A 17,716-nucleotide genomic window follows, 5' to 3' on the forward strand; every position below is an offset into this window, starting at 1 on the left:
TGCAGCTGAACTCTTTTACGAACAGAAGGATAACGATACGATTGATTTGCTGGTGATTTTCCACAATGACTGCAAAGGATGCATGAATTAGAAGTGTGAAGGGGGAGACAGGGAGAGCCTGCAAGGGTGTCAGTTTATCAGTACTGAGAAGAAAAAAAAAAAGCGGATTCATAAAAAAAGTCTACTGAGGAAAAGATCTGAGGGGCGTTACAGCACTAAAGGAAATCAAGTAACTTAATTATAGCCAAAAAGTCTAAAGTGAACAAGAGGGACTTAAAAACTAAGAACAAATACTATTAGCGAAGACTTGGTAAATGAGACTCAGGCTGAAATGACAACTCAAGCAGCTGATACACTGAAGCAATATCCTGACCCTGGTGTCAGCTCCTGTTGACAGCAGTGGAACTGGGAACACATTTCGTGCATTTTAAAATGTCTCCAGTATGAGATGTATAGGAATATAATTGGGCAAGCAGGGAGGCAAGAGATAAAAAGTTCATATAAATCAGCATGTCCAGGCGATGAGAGAACTACCCAGACAGAACAAAACAGACCATTTCATTTAAGCCACGCCACAGAAGAATATTAATAGATTACTAACATGCATTATGGTAATCTGCAGTTCACTCTCACCTCCAGTGAAATCAACCAACTTGTCCCTTTATACACAGGACTGTGATCCCTCAGGATAATAATCATGAGCAGCATGTGATAAAAACTCAAACAGTCTATAATCCTTTTCCCACAGATCCTGGAAACAGGTTGATGTGTTTAATTTTATTTATGACTAACACTTCAAAGGGAGATGAAGGTGCTCAGAAGTGTTGGAATACATCTGCCTTAAATACTAGAAAGTGAAATTATTGTGGATACTTACTATAACCCATGTGTACCAGGGAAAAGACTAATATTGTTAGGATTAGAAAATTAACTTGAAGTATCTGTTTCTGAAGAGAAGTGGAAGCAAATAAATGTAAGTAAATCTGAGAAGATTTGTGCATTGGGATGAGAATGCAATGGACACCCCCACAAGTTTAACTAAACTTCACAATGACTACACTGTGATATTAAAATAACATAACATTTTAGGACCCAAATGATAAATGTATGCCATTGCCACTTCTTATAAAATTTATAGTATCTGTCTTATAAAATATATTGTATCTAACGAAACATTGCAAACACTTCCTTCTTTACGTATCGTATGTGACTTAAATGCCCCTTCAATTCCACGTGCCAGAAATTGCACAACCTTGCAAACAGTACCCACAGGTAACAGTTTTATAATATTTCTCCTTCTGAAATAGCACCTGCCTTCACATAAACTTTCCAAAAAGAATTTTCAAATGCAATATGGAAGGTTAAAAAAGGAGTTTTGGCTGAGCTGTTCAAGAGAACAGGGCAGTTTAAGAGCCACACCATGACAAACATTCCTCACTCTTCTTGAGCTCAGATTAACTCTGCCACTTAAATAAATTCTGCAGACCAGCTCCATGCTAACTGTAATGGCCCTTTCTGCTACAATCTATTTTGAAATATATTAAAAGATGATTTGCACAGCAAATATCAGTCAGACTGTAACAGACTAGATTCTCCAAGTCTATGCATAAGAAAAATGAAGACTGAATGAAATCTTTTCCTTCACTCTAATAAGTACACAAAATGGTGAAATGCATATGATGCTATAGAGTAGAAATAAAGGCTGGGGAAACAGAGAAAGAAATAGATACTGTGTCAGTGAATTTGCAGCACCTGATCATCTGCAATACCAGCTTTTTAGCCAAAATTTCACTTTATTATCATCATTCTCTCTTTGTCAGGTAACTATACAGTTCTTGCCTTAGTATAAAACTCTACTTTCTGAACATGTCAGACAACGGCACTGACGAAGCTGGTAGGCTGTGATTTGTACCAGAGTATAACAGCCTTCAAATACCTTAAAGTACCACAGAAATGTTGAAATATACAAAACTAATTATTTAGAAAAAGTTTATGCCTTCTAAAATATGATTAATAAATCTAAAATGTTAAATTGCCTGTATGCCAAACCTTCCTTGACCAGCTCATTTCATCTAAGCGACTGAAATGTGTCATACAACTTGATTTTATCTTAAGGTTTGACTGCTCCGTGCTTGAACTCCCTTTAGATTGATTGTAAGGTCGCTTTATTTCCCACTGAAACATATATTAAACACCTGCATTTTTTTTTTTTTTAAAAAGTCTCCCCACTGCATCTGGTAACACTTCAGACTTGCTTTGCAACCCTGTTAATATCCTGTTCTCCACGCTTCTCACTTCTAAAGTATGTGAATATTATGCTTAAGGAAAATATGTGGGTAAGCATGTCACAGTACCTTGAAATTACGGTGAATCGCTGGGTTGATTTATCAATTGATCTTCATCTGTTCAGATTTTGGAAGCTTTCTCTAACTTGTATCTGATTAATTCTGAAACAAAACAAAAGGAGCACAGCAGTGAGGCATTTGAAACCTTATCTCAGTTTCATAACTGTGATTATATCTATTTAAAAGCTAATATGAAGCATTTTATCAACTCTTACAAATACAGTTCCTGCAATGGAGTTAAAACTGAGAGGTAAGCAAGAGAGTTCTACACTCTTATGTACAGAGCAGCTCTTTAAATGGCAGCCTGACATTACCAGAAAGGTATGCATTGGTTTAAATCTCAATCTTCAGCCCAGTTACTGCACTCACATCGCCGATTACTGACCAGATTTCCAAGCAGAAGGTTGTGTCTGTATCACAAGCCGGTAACACGACTGCACCGGGTTTTCTGCTCAGGATTTTTCTAGAATACAGCGTGACTCCAACAACACGAGCTCTTGGTACGCAGTCATTGACATTTTTACCCCCATGTCATAGAACGTAGATAGCTGAAAATGATCCCTCATGTAAAAGTCATTGGTGACTATTACTCTATAACTGATGCAGAGTTTAATAAAAATTAGGGAGATAAATGAACTGAGGCCCTTCCTATGAGAGGAACTTCCATCATCACAAGCTCAGGGGTTTTAAATCCTTTCATTTAATGCTTGTAAACTTACTGTTTACATAAATTTAAGCACAGTTTGCTTTGGTTTACATAAATCAATGCCTAATTGGTTAAAGCTAAACCAAAGCCCAGTTAAAACTTAAAAATTATTTTCATCCATCCTCGTGCATGGGTTATATTGAAGATCAAATAACTGATTTTTGTAAGTGTTTTGAAATTAAACTAGCAATTTTTTTTCATCTTCTAAGAAGTCATGAAGTTAGCTATAAATAAGCCAATCTAGTGTTGGGGACGCACGACACTTCAGAGAGAACTATTTTTTTCCCCTCCAAGGATTAAAGTCCAGACAAGAGGAATGCAGTCCAAGAGGGCATCCAAGCCACCCCACAGGCTGGAGGGCTCTGCCCCAACGGAAGGTGCAGAACGAAGCTTTCCTTGGCTTCTGCTGCTTCTCTGGAAAGCCGTCTGCAAACCGAGTGCATGCTTTTAAATTCTTTTTATGCAGCGAGGATAAAACCCTCTTTTCCTTTCAAACTGCAGCTTACCAGCTGACACTGCTTTGACTGAGATCACCTACAGATATATTTACTATTTCTAACCTTTACTAAGGTTTACCCTGCTCAGTGAGGTACTTGATCCTAGGAAGCACATCAGAGCTTAATGATATTTTAGTTATTCAATGAAATAAAACAAAAATCTTGTCTTCAGTGGACAACACTTGACAGCAACTATAGCATTATTTCTTTCTCTCTCTCCCCTCTGCATAGTTCTGCTTTATGGTTAATAGGACTCGAGGTAACTGATCATTAACAAATTTCTATGCCAGTAGATCTCTCAGAAATTTTATTTCCTTCTTACGCACACAACTCTCATTGAATAATACAACATTAAAATTTTCACTTCAACTCTTGCTGCTGCTCATTGGGAAAGGAAATGTAGTGTTTGGCAAAAGTCTTTTTTTCCCTTTGTCTGTTTAGGACATGAAGACTGAATTCATACAAACCATCCTCTTTACAGATCATTCAGTGCTTAGCCTCAGAGCCTCAATCCCTTCAAGCATATCATCTCCCTGCTGTGAAGGTAACTCACTCCTTCATCTCTACCCTAATTTCTTCAGGGGATACGGGAGCTCTGCATGCAAAATGCCTTTTCTTTCATCCTGATTTAAATGATACTAGTTGGATAAAAGGCGAATTCCATTGCTTCACACAAAAATGAAAACAAAAAACTACCTATAAAATAAAATGCTTTCCAAAGACTTAAATATCTAGGAATTGGGCAATAAGTAAGTGGTAAGTACAAACAATGAATCAGATGAGGGTGAAGGAAGGAACAGTAAAATTTTTATTCCTATATACAAGGGAACAGAGCACACTATGTCACCACCTGTGAATTTTGCTGTAGGGATTACATCTGGAGTCGAGTTTGAAGGAAGTTAACAGAGTAAATTTCAAAAGAATAAAGTGACAGCTTAACGACTCTTTAAAGAGAGCTCTTTCTCTGGATGATAGGTGGCAAAGAACAGGAATGATTCTTACTGAGGATTTACAGCAGGTCAATTACAACCACAACTGTCAGCAAAGAGTATTGTAAGGAAGAGATCAGATGATTGAGAATAAGGCACGAGGAGCTCACTCTCCAGAAGGCAGGCACTTCGGTGCACTGGGAAAGGGAGAGCTGGCTGGAGGATGGAAAGATGACAAAAACACTCAAAGTGGCAATCCAAGAAAATGAAAAAAAAAAAGGCATTTTCAAACCAATGAAGCAGACCTAGTGTATACAACTAAATATCAAAGAAATCAGGTTGCAATTGCTAGTTAATACTATGCGATACAGGAAACCACAATCGAGCAGAGCAACAGCTATGTCCCAGCCAAAACTGTATCTACATAGGCATACATAATTAGTCATGATGACTAATGAATATTATCCATTTAAGGGGAAATATATTTACATGAAAATTGCAATTGCAAAATAAATACAGGAAATGTAAATGAATGTGATAAAGCATCCCTGACTATTGAAAGTATCAAAACAAATGCCTCAATTATCCAAACTCCATTAACTCCTTTTCAGATGGCATGTCAGAAATACGTAACAGAGCACATATGTGAGTTTTGGAGCACTCTTTCTCCTTTGTTAGGTACAAAAGATATAAACATTTAAGACAAAATACAGTATCTACATTTATGTAAACAAAGATTTAGATATGTTAAGTATAATCATTGCAAAATTGGGCTTTATTTTGACATATTATGATTACGGGCATAACCTAATGAGGTCTTATTCTGCTCCTTAGAAAAATGGGCTGGGGAGGTCTGTGTTGAAAGAACACGAGATGGCCAGGACGAGGCTATGGGCTGCCATTATGGCTAGTGAGTAGCTCAAGAGTAAAACTGAGCGATTCTGAGGTTGATCTCATTTGTGCTGGAGAATGACTCCTGACCTGCCCATTACAGAGTATCAGTGGGTCAAAGATGATAAAAGAACTATAAACACTACCAATTACATAACTGGTCCTCTTTCATCCCTTAGGAGATACAATTCTTTACATCTTTACAGATTCAAAAAAAAAAGTACCAGTTACATCTTTTAAATAGAGACTAGATACCAAACTTCTGTAAATGCCAATTAGAAAGTTGCAGCCTCTCAAGACTTCATAATTAGTATGTATGCAAATATTAAATATTTCACACAAGTACTTAAATATTTCCTCTGTATTTATAAAAACACAAATGTAACAGAATATCCAGCGCAAAAACACAGTAATAATGCGCGGTTACTCTAAAACTATGTCAAACATGTATAGGTATCTTCGTAGATAATGAGAAGGGTCAATTAAGATACTAGTTACTTAAGTTTATTTAATAACTAATACCTTAGTCAAAGGAGAAGTAACAATGCCCTTGGAACAATTTACACTAAACTGATAAAGACTGCAAAACAATTGCACACAGCAAAGTGTACTTGAGCTATCTTAAATTTGACTAGTGTCATTTTCCTTTGCCTAATTACAACAGAAAAAAAAAGATTAGCATTCATTATTTTCCTTGGCAACTCATCACTTATTTTAGTTTTATCTTGCAACAATTTTTCTTTTAACTTAGAAGTTTTCTTCAGTGGTATGATTAACAAAGTCATAAGAAGCCTTTGCATACTGCTCTTCAACTGTGGAAATGCAACCACACAAAGCATAAAACAGAGAGGCTAAAAAATATTTGGTTTCAGAAATAAAAATATTCTATAAGCAGGTATCTTGTCTTCCATTTCAAAATACCTACTTCTTCCACTGTGATTTATGTCACCATCTGAAAGTTCAATCTATAAAACACATTAGCTTACTGCAGCAAACTAAGGTAAATAATGACAGTTGAAATTGTATTTGTGTGTTTCTTTAAAAAGTGTATTTGTATACATCTGTAGAGAAGAAAAAGGTATGTTCTATGTTTTGTATTTTATGTAATAGGAACATTTCATACCAACTACAACTTGTATTATGTCGGAAACACAAGCAACAAAAGACTGGTAGCAAGCAAAAAAGATACCGGACATCAGAATTTTCCATTTTTCTAAAAATAAATGAAACCTTGATTAGCTCATTTAAAAGTGTTCACAGAGTAAGACAATAGTGTTAAAAAGGATGCACAAACATATAATATAAACAGATATTATTCAAGACAGAAAGGCACAGCTAATCAAGACAATGCAGAGTACACGATTAACATGATTTGCAAAATCTATTACTGAGCTCCCCTGTTAAACGTGATATTATTCAAACTACACAGTCATGGTTATTGCAGATTAAAGATTACAAATTAGCTCCTCATGTATATCGTTACTGTGAGTGGTTGCATTTTATCTGTCTAATTTTATATTACTGCAAGCAGATGAAAGTCATCTTAAAATCTGACTCATAATTTAGGCACCATACCACTAACCTGGGCAGAGACGTTGGTTCCTACTCGGGCACAACACCATTCTCAATGTAAACAAAGGACACCGGCATGCACCCGGGGCTAAGGATGGCAGCATTTTTCAAACACCTTTCTGACTGTTCCATTTTATGGTGATGCAATATGACCTACATTTTCAATGGCCAAAGAGAGACAGAGAGATAGAAAGGGAGGAGATAGAGAAAAGAAAGACAGAGAGACCTTTTCCGTCCTTATCCTCCATTAACTAAAGCTTTAGCTGTCCCTCATGAGGACGGTAACGGACAAGAATAAAAGCAGAATAGCATCACAGTAGATTCTCAGTAAGAATCTGAAGGATAGAGTAGCATAAGAAACAGCAAGATTTTTTTCTTCCACATTCCTGTGAACAAGTAAATAGCAACACCCTCAACAGGAAAGAAGAACAGCAGGATCAGTAATTTTATTACAGATTGCCAGTATAAAGCTGTCTGTAATGCAGATGCTTATTTTACCACCTTATATTTCCCATCATGTTCATAACACTTCATTTTTATGTATTCATTTCAGATATCAAAATGAAAGACAAAATAATACGCATCGTTATCATAATTTTTACAGAGAAATCGAGGAAGAGAGAATGATTTGCCACAGTTACCAGGCCCAGCGCAGGGTTGGGAACAGAAAGCATCACTCTTCATTATCTCTGTACTGTGCAATCTATTAGGAACCGTGATACCTGTCATACTAACATATAATCTTGACATAATTCCAAAATTATCTCTATCATGTCTCTCCTGCATATGATCCTCACACAAAAAACGTACTGGATTACTGCTAACTCTCAGAAAGCTTTCTTTTACAAATGATAAACCACATTTGTCAAGCTGTCTCTGGAAATGCACTTGACTGTGAACTGCAAAGCCTGACATAAAGTTCCAATGGTATTTTTCGATATAAGAATGTAAAAGTAAAGACCTAATTGCAGCTTTAGTTGCTTTTTCATTTTTCTGCAACTAAATCACCTTTCCTTTCAAAAACTGGTATTTTTCCACGGTTAAACTAGTATGTTAAAAAATTAAGGCTTGTTGATAGGACTATAGTAAGCAAAAATCAAGTTATTTTGTTTTTCAGCTACTGTTTTTAATGCAAGTACTGTCTCGCAGAACATTTGCCAAGTGCTTACAGCATCACAGCCCCTTTACTAATGCTGGTATACATACATATACACAATATAGCAGTAAATCATTTTCTTATTATCGAGACTGAAGGCCAAAATTTGATCTTAAGTATACCTCTGTAAATCCAGAATGACTCCAGTGCTTTCCAAAGAGTTTCTTGGGATTTGCACATACGTAAAGAAGCCTGTAATTTGGCACTGAGTTTGAAACCAGACATCAATAAAATTTATAGATTAATTCCTGCTTTTGACCTGTATTTATTATAACAATAGCTTCCTTATCAAACAGTATTCATCTCCTGAAATGCAATCATCCCTACACAGCACGTACTGACAAATTGCTGTTCCTTTGCTTGAGTGCTGCTGCCTTTTATAACTGCAGTGTTACATCCAGCTGGTTAGGCAGGCAAACAGCACCCAGATAAAGAAAAGGAGAGAAAAAAATTGAGGCCTATCCTAATATAAAAGGAAGAAAGAGTCAAGAGACAGAGTGCTAACAGGAATGAAAGAAATGGATTACCTGTAAAAGAATGGGAGGGAGATTAGACATTAAGAGGAGAGGCTGGGCATTGCAAAAGGAGGATGAGGGACAGGGCTGGGGTGGAAAACGATGTCTGAATCAAGAAGAGAACTACTACTTAAATGACACGTGCCCGTAAGACTGTGAGGAAATCCTCAATAATTAAAATCAGATTACAATCACACATTCCTCCATTCCTGTTATCCCTGGTTGCAGCTTGTTCAACCTATCTCACGCTCTGAAATGGAATTTAGAGGGAGACAAGTATTCCTCCCATTACAAACACAAATCTGCTCCTGTTAGTGTAGAACAAGAGTCTTGCGGATCTAAAAAGAAAGTCACTTCACTATTTTCAGTGTTACTAAAGCTCTCTTTTGTGAATGTTTCACTGCACCACTTTCTCAGTTACTCTTATTCAATGCTGCCTTTTTTTTTTTCTTTCTTCATAGCATCTCTGTTTCAGTCCAGAAGGGAGAAAAGCTGAGGTGACACTTTTATTGCTGCCCAACACCATAAAAATTCCAAGTAGAGAAGCCAGCCAGTGCGGAGATTAGCAGGGTTCAAGCCAAACCACCCAAAGTGATCCTTCCCTTCTGCCTACCAGTGACTGCCATCTAGAGTCAGAGACACCGGCTCACAGGAGAGGAGAAAAATGTTACAGCAATGAGAGAAATGTTAATCCCAACCGCTCAAAAAAGCAGTAATTCATAATTTAGAAATTTACATCTACCTTAAAAAATTATTTGGGGTTCTCTTCTTAATGCCTAATTTGAATCTGGCTGATGAGCATTTGGTCCATGTCTCCCAGCTTTTCTTTTTAAACATGAAAAGGCAATTTCCTTTTGTTATAAACACTGAAGTTGTACATGTGGAGAAAACATATATGAAATAGCATGAGAAACTATATATGAAATAGCACTACACCGCTTTTCAAGTAAATCCTGTGTTTCAGACTGTTTGCTCATGTTAAGAATCTGAATATGAAATTTCATCCTCAGCTGAAGATGCAAGTCAATATATACCTTTATAAGACTACCTGTGTAAAAACACTGACAAAAACTTTAACATTGATTCCATTACAGATACTAATGACATTAAAATGTCTTTCTAGTACATGAAGCTTAATTTTAAAACCTTGTTTCATTTTTAAGAAATATATTCATATTGACCCCAATATACTAATGGCTTAAATGCCTACAAAAGCCCACTTAAGCCAATAGGATTTCTCACATAGTGTACAGACTTTTTATTATACGGTATAAAAAATAAAGCCCCCACTTTGTAATGCTCTGCAATAAATTTGTCTTCTCACTCTCTCAGTCCCTAAGTCTTCTTTAAACTAAGGAATTACATTCCTCTGGCACTTCTTTACATGCCACATTTTTCAACTCTTTAAGCAATTTCACTGGCATCTCCACACTTCCTCCTTCTTAATTTCATTCAACACAGACCCTGGTCTCCTGCAAGTGTGTAGTTAATTAATGCTTCATTTCAAAACTAAAGGAGACTGAGCAGCCTGATTTTCGTAAATTCAGGATCCTTAATAATTTACGTATTTTTTTACTAACAAAGTTTAGAAAACTCAGCTGGAACACAATAGGCACTCCTTCCATACGTGGTGTCCATACTCGTAAATAAACCTAGCAAAAATATGTGATACTCCTATCACTTCAAAAACTCAAGTTATGTTCCCAAGATAATAAGATGTCATTATTGTGGTGTGAGCACAAATAGAAAAAGGAGGTTGGCCCCGCTGCCCAGCAGCAGAACTATGCACATTCCTGTTGACATCACAGACGGTGCACAAAGAAGAGCTGGTGAAGCACTTGAAACCTAGAAAACTGCTTGCCAAATGGGAAGAAAAATAAAAAGCCAAAAATTAAACTGAAAGCTTCAAAGTAGATCTTTGAAAAATGTAACATTGTATTTTTGTACACAAACTCCCAATAGTTACAGTTTCTAGTTTTTAAAGCATTTGTAGTCCTAAAGCATATTTTACTCTTTAAGCTTTCAGTTCTCCAATAACAACAGACAACTGTATCAAAGTGTTAACACTCCTCGTAATACAGACACTTGTCTGAGAAGACCTTTGACTGGACATCAGATGATTTCTAGCAAAAGAAATAATGGAATTTCAAATGACTCTTTCCTTCTTTCTCAGCTACAAGGACAATGGAGCCTAGCAAGGTTTGGGCCCCGCCAACAACTGGATTAGCAGAAATCATTCCTCTTTAACTACAGTGCCACGTAGTTAATATTTTTTTTTCCTATTTCTGTAGCTTTGTCAAAGAAAAAAAATTCACATTTTGATATGAATTACTGTAATGTTGTCTGCAACCACAAGAAACAGTCCTTACCCATACCTACTAGAAGCTGTCCTGTGCTAGGGCTGGTCATTATTTATCTTTCCCCAAGCAATGACAGCTGCTTAAAAGGTAGGACCTGCACAGAAGCCAAGGAGAACAACTGCTTAGTGAGGGAAGCCTCTCTGAAGGAGTAACACCTCTCGCAGCACCCATCTCCACGGAAAAGCAGCAAGCACCAGCAGCAAGAGAGATCCAGAAGAGCGGTCATACTCACTGATGCAAGCAGAAAGAGAAGAAAACGTAGGCTGCAAAATGGCTGTCTTAGAGTTGCAATCTCTGTGCCAAATTTAGGAGGCCAGTCCTAGAAAGACATGATGGGGAACAGACTCTATAAAGAGGCAATTACAAATACAGAAGATTCAGCATGAATAATCCAGTCATTAGGAAACTCAATACCTGTATTGCTACCGTACTACAAGTCTATGCCAACGCTTGAGATCACTGGTGGCACATGCCTGCTCCTCCAAAATAAGTAACCATCATCATTTACTGTACCGGTTTAAAGGGAAAAATCAATCAAGAGTCTTACACACTTGGGGCCAAAAATATTACATACAGTGAAAACATTTTATTGTCGACGTTTTCAAAGATAAAGCCTATCTTGAAATGTAAACACCACGCAGCCCTGTACTATTATTATCATGACACACAGGATGCAGCTCATGGTGTTAATAATTCATCCGAAAGAAAAGTACAACCTCAGCAGTTTAAGTTATGTGCAATTAAAAAAAAAAAAAAAAAAAGGAGCTAATTCCAGAATTAGGGCTTAATGTTTGTTTGTTTTAAAAAAAGCTAGTCATTTACCTTAGCACTGTGTAAAAATCCCACTGAAATCACTTCGATGCCTCTCACTAGTACAGTTCAAAATAAGTTCAAGAGCTTGCAAGACCAGGACAGATTTCTTTAACATAAACATTTGAAAATAGCAGCTCTTGAGCTACTTCCTTCCATGTGTTTGATGACATTTTATCTACAGTTACAGTTAGTTGCTCCTGTTTGTACAAGTCTTTCACGTAACAGTAGGAAAGAAAAGCTTTACTAGAAACTGGACTGTAAATACCCTCCTGTTCCAATCCTGGCAAAGCAGCTGAAGCTCAAGTACAACTTAGTTTTTTCTTTTTTATTTTTTTAAAATTAAATTTCAAACTCATAACATCATGTAAAAAAAAATCCCATATGTTTTATTTTAATATGCATATGCACGAGTTTATTTTAGAATATTATATTGTTCAAAGCTGTTCTAACTTTACATAAACACACACACCAAAAACCACAAGCAGATCTCAAAAATGAATAAAACCAACAAACGATAAATAAACCTAACTGCCAAAGCAATATTGGAATGAAACTGAAGTGAAAATATTTACAATGAACCACAAAATCACAGGTGCATACTTCTAGTTATTAGTAGCATGGCTTTGTTCTACCTTCAACTCTTAGAAGCCAATCTCCATTCATTTAAGTAGCAAAATCCAATTTATCTGCCACTTTTCTTTCATTAGATCATTTCTATCCACATATAATCAACACGTACATTTTTATCTTAAAAAATGCAAAAGGCAGAGGACCAGAAAGAATCCCTCATGGGTTTCACACATTCTACACTAATGTTTTGCAAAACAAAACCAAAACATAATGCTTGTTTACACCAAGTCTCTACTAAAATATTATTATAATACAAGTTGGACTGGGTGTTTTGTAAATCCTAAAGAGAAATAACATTTGGGGCTCAATGTATTGACTTTCACATGAATTTGTTTGCATACACGGTTACTTTCATAGCCACACGTACAACCACTTCGTATCTCAACTGCAAATTTGCAATATATCAAAATATGTATATATGTATACATACACCATATATATAACGTATGTTATGTCCAATGCCTCCTTTGTCAATAAGTTTGAAACTAATTTTTCTATTTACCTTTTGCAATTCCCTGGAATAGTTTTTGAAGCAGATTTTTTCCCCACAAGGTGGTTTTTTTCAGTTTGCCTGTACTTTTGAAGTCCAAATTCTATTCCTGCTTGCACATAAAATTTGGAAGTTGCCACAAAGGCACTCGTACACCTTTGAACAGAATCTGATCTTCAGTCTGAAAGTGATCTTTCATGCCATGCCACGCTTGCATGTTTTGCTCTTGCACTTCTGAAACCACAGGTTTGCTTTTATGGATTATTTCCTTAAATGCTTCGGTCCTGAGTCGTCTCATAACTATGTGCTGGGCTACAGAGCAGCTTCACTCTGACTTTCCAACAGCAACACCACCTTATACTAGTCAACAGCCCGGTGATTACAAAATTCACTCTGATGGAAAGAATTAGGGGCATTAATCCCCTCTGGATGGAGGATGGCTGGGTTGAAGTCTCCCACACATGTGGCGAGCGTTGTGGCGGATAACAGCCCCGCTAATGACAAAAAGGGAACCAGAACCATTACCACCCCCTGGGTTTTGAAAGCAAAGATTGACCTTTACTCCTTGTTTGAAAGGAAGAGCTTATGATCCTAATTTCAAGAGAGCGTGAATCCAAAATGCTCCCTGGAGGAAGGTGCTTAGCTCTGGATATAGGCAGGACTTAAGCACATTCCTACTTCTGTTACTGCGCAGAAAATGTGCAGATTCATCAGCTCCTTCAAGCTGCTTCAGCTGGTATAATTCTAATGAAATACCAGAAAATCCTAAGGCATTCGTCTCTCCCCGTTCTCGTGGTAACACCACCCATCTGGCCCCAGCTAGACCGAGTCTTGCCTTTGGTACACCCAGCTGAGCAGAGCGAGGAGCTGCCCTCACTGCATCTCCCCATCTGGGGCGCGGAGTCTCTGCTGGAGAAGGCCACTCATCTTCTCCACGTACATCTCCCGAAATGTGTGTGTAAACCATTTGTCTTCACGGCAACTGAAGCAGTATTTTAGAAGCAACACTTGGCCCACTCACAAAAGAAAACTAGACAGAGGAGAGCATGCCTTCTCCCTAAGAAGGCCTCAGCCTCTCTTTGCAGTTTTACCCAGCTCCCAGTCACTCTTGGTAGGGTAACAATGCTCAGGAACAAAGCACGGTGTTATCACTCGACGTGTGACGTATGAAAAGCATAAAGATGAGCAAGCATCACCAAAGCGTGTGACCGTGCCTCCGTTTCACTGCTCAGAGCCAGAAATCAGAGTATGAGCACATGTTCCGGTGTATCATGTTTTACAGGAACCGTAAATTGTAGCTGCTCTCAAACTGACAGAGTTACTCTATTAAAAGAAAATACACTTTAAACAATAAAACGATCCAAAGCAAAATAGAAAACCATTTTAAAACCAGAACCATATGTTTACCAATATAGACCTGATACTCTCTTTCTCCATGTTCTGAGACAAAAATGCTTCTTCCAACACCTTTCCACAGCACAGGGTCTTACTTTGCCAAGCTCAAAGCCTTGTAAAAATGTCTAGGTGTTCTCTCACAGATCTGCCTGCTTCTAAAAAGAAAAGAAAAATGGAACAAGCAAGAAAACCAACCGAGCACCTTCTATAAACTTGAGGGGCTGACTCAGAAGCTGCGCAATAGCTCTGATTCAGCTCTCCTGGCGAGTCAGGGCACTGCAATGCTCGTGACGCCACCGCTCGCAGGTCGGGCACGAGCTGCCTGCCACAGGAGGAAACTTTCCGAGGCTTTTCCTCGGAAGCTTTTTGCAAAATTTCCTCAGGAGCACTAACAGTTATTTATTTAGATGTCGCAGGAGTAAATATGGCATTCGCAACCCGCTGGTTGTTCATCCCGTGTTTAAAGGCGCAGTTAAATACAAACGTTTACCATCTGGGCCAGTGCCAACCAGGACAATTCTGCTTCTTAGGCAGTGGTAAAACCTCTTTCAATGCCCACCTCCTCCTCTGAAAACTCTGCAATGCCATCGATGATCTTCAGGGCACAACGTGAATGCCACCAAGTCCGTCAATTGATGGATTGGGGAAGGGAAAAATGATTACTTGCTCTTTTTTTATATAAATAAATAAATAAAATAAAGGCCAGACTAAAACATCCTGTCAACAAAGAGGCTAGTAGATAAGTGACTAAACCTGTCAAAATAGCTCCAAAAGCATAAATAGCTGCTTCCTTACAAAACACATGAAACACGAAGTGCCACCCTAAAATCCCCCGAGTCAGTTTAAACCAGGCACAGCGCGGAACCTCCTCTGCATCGCACAGGCGGCCGGAAGCTCTGCTGTTAATCATTTTCAGGTTAAAAGCAGAACCTAACCATCCAATGCATCTTGTTGCAGTTTCACGATACTTCGACATCCACGAGCCACCTGTTACAAACGCCCTGACGTCCCTACCAGGTAGGAGCCTACCGAGTTCCCAGCAGCAGCATCGCGACCCAGCGTGCCGCCCCTGAGCTTTGATACTTCCACTGCCACGACTCAAGCACCTTTTGCTACGCGTGCGAGGAATGCTTTCATCTGCTGGCAGCATCCCCGCACCTGCAAGCTCTGCTTTCCACACTGAACACCTAAATTTCCAGCATCGCGTAGTTTTGAGTTTGACGAGTTTTACTAAATTAGTGACAGATCACCTTAAAGCGTACAATAATTGATCTTCAAGCTTCATAAATACTCAGTAGGATCCGGATACGAAGTGCTGGAAGTGGTTGGATAATTCCTGCTAAGACCTCTGACAAAGGGCAGGACCAGAATGCCACCAGTGGAAGCCACGTTCCCCAAGACACGGGGCCTTTCCTCAGGAAAAAGTTACTTTAAAGGACCACGCAGCACACTGGGTTTTCACAAAATGACTAAGAGAAATTTCGTTCCCCCCAATAAGCCCTCAAGAGAAAAGCAGCAGTAGTAATGAAATGTTTCTAACGCACAAAATATTTTCAGGACTTGTATTTTGCAAAGTGCTTCTGTCAAAAATTCGGGGATTTTACATGTTTCTTTCAGTAACAAAGTGAAAAATAAGAAATAAAATAAGAAAGCAAAACAAGGGCAAAACACCATAGCCACAACTTGTGCTTACATTATTATCTGATAGAAGGCTGGTTTTTAAAGTAAAGTGTTAACAATACATTTAATCAATCTTGGTAACACGGGCACAATTGATTTCTGTTCAGGCAACAAAATGTAGCATTTTTTAATTATTGCTATTGTCACTACAATTGCAATAAGCATTTTTACTCTCCCTTCTCTTGTTATGTTGTAATTCTCTGAAAATGTGCTAGCTCTGCAGAAACACAAGGGTCCATGTTAGGAAAGCTTTTCACAAGGCTAAGAACCACGCTGTTTAGTGTCTAAAAAAAATTTTTAAAAAACTACTACTTTTTTTCCTCCAATCACTAGATTGAAAAAAATCAGCTCTATCTGCCAAAAGTGAATATTTTAATATCTGCAGAACTAGGCAGCAAGTATCTAAGGATTTTTACAGACCGGGATGACAAGCACTGAAAACACTGCTGCTGATTTTCAGTAAGTACTGAGGCTAAAGCCAAAGACGATAGCAAAGAAAACACAGCACTAATTTAAGACAAGGAAAGAGGGTGACACCAGTAGGTTAGCTTGACAGCTGTCTTGCACAAAATCATGGAACACAATCAACAAAGAAATAAAGGACGGTGGTAAAAAGTAACGCTAAACATAGGCTACAGAAAATAGGTCTCACTAAATAAAGTCGGCGTGGCTTTCTGACAAGAATATAGGTTGGACTGGATAAAAATACCTCGTAGTTTCTGACCTACTATACTTAGATCTCTGTAAGATTTAGTGCCACACAAGTCTGATTTAGAAGTTATTCAACACGAAGAAAACCTGGAACCTAAAACCACCTCATAAATTATTAGGGTGGCTTAGGAAAAATATTTTAAATCCACCTCATCAATAGTTAAAGCTGTTTTCTTAGCTCTAAAAATCATAGCTCATTATACCCTCGAATATTATGAAAAGCTTCTTCCCCTTTAACTTCTTCTGCAGTTGGAAAATACATACATACACATAGTATATATAAAGGGGAGAAGTTATAAAGGTAATTTAAACTTTATGAAATAAGTTCAGAGATTTTTTTCAAGAAAGAAAACTCCACATTAACAGATTTCCTCAATTAAAACAAAATAAATCAGGTGTACTTAAAAGCCATTTTTCAAGGAAAAAAAAAAAAAGGGTAATGATGAAAAATCTGAGCCAGTTCCACACACGTGTAACATCTTGCAGCACTAAACTTACCTAGCTTATACTTCTTGTATCCAGAGTCACCTGGAAACATTACAGAGGATCATTTCACACTTTTGACAAGGACAGGTGCGTAACAAATTATTATTTATAAGCTGCTTCAAGGTCTCACCATATGGCACACATAAAGGAATTCAAGGAAAGAGGAAAAACTACTTCACATTTAGCTTGGCTGAAAGCTTGCACACACAGGTACTTATTCCAAATGACCTGGCATGGAGGCAGGTGCTATATACCCTGCATAAGACATTTTTTCCTACTGCATCAGTCTGCAATACTGATTCCTTAAGACCCAGAACAGAGAATTTCCAAGAATTTTGTAATCAGTGATATGAACGATGACAAGAATGGCATAAAAGTAATTCAGTATTATTAACTAATTATACAGACTGCTATGTTCTAAATTAGTTACTCAAGGAATTTGTCATTGTGGAGGGTTTGTTAAGACTATCTGACCAACACGTGAATGACAGACAAAAAGCGAGAAAAGATTATATTGGATTAAATGACAGAAAACAACAC

At 37.7% G+C, this 17,716-nt stretch overlaps 1 protein-coding gene across 4 annotated transcripts in view; it reads right to left on the reverse strand.

Annotated features, from left to right (window-relative positions):
* The window catches only part of ATXN7 (ataxin 7), an 81,204-nt gene that overhangs the window by 61,651 nt on the left and 1,837 nt on the right, over window positions 1–17,716 (reverse strand). For 2 of the 4 annotated variants that reach the window (XM_067003485.1, XM_067003482.1), the window contains exon 2: window positions 2,355–2,447. The gene's annotated coding sequence lies outside the window, so the exon portion shown is untranslated. Of the gene's footprint in view, window positions 1–2,354; window positions 2,448–4,550; window positions 4,657–11,203; window positions 11,291–17,716 lie in introns of those variants that run through there. The other 2 variants (XM_067003483.1, XM_067003484.1) reach the window with 2 other exon arrangements.

The sequence above is a fragment of the Anser cygnoides genome, chromosome 10 (genome assembly GCF_040182565.1).
Source record: "Anser cygnoides isolate HZ-2024a breed goose chromosome 10, Taihu_goose_T2T_genome, whole genome shotgun sequence".
Classification (NCBI taxonomy): Eukaryota; Metazoa; Chordata; class Aves; order Anseriformes; family Anatidae; genus Anser; species Anser cygnoides.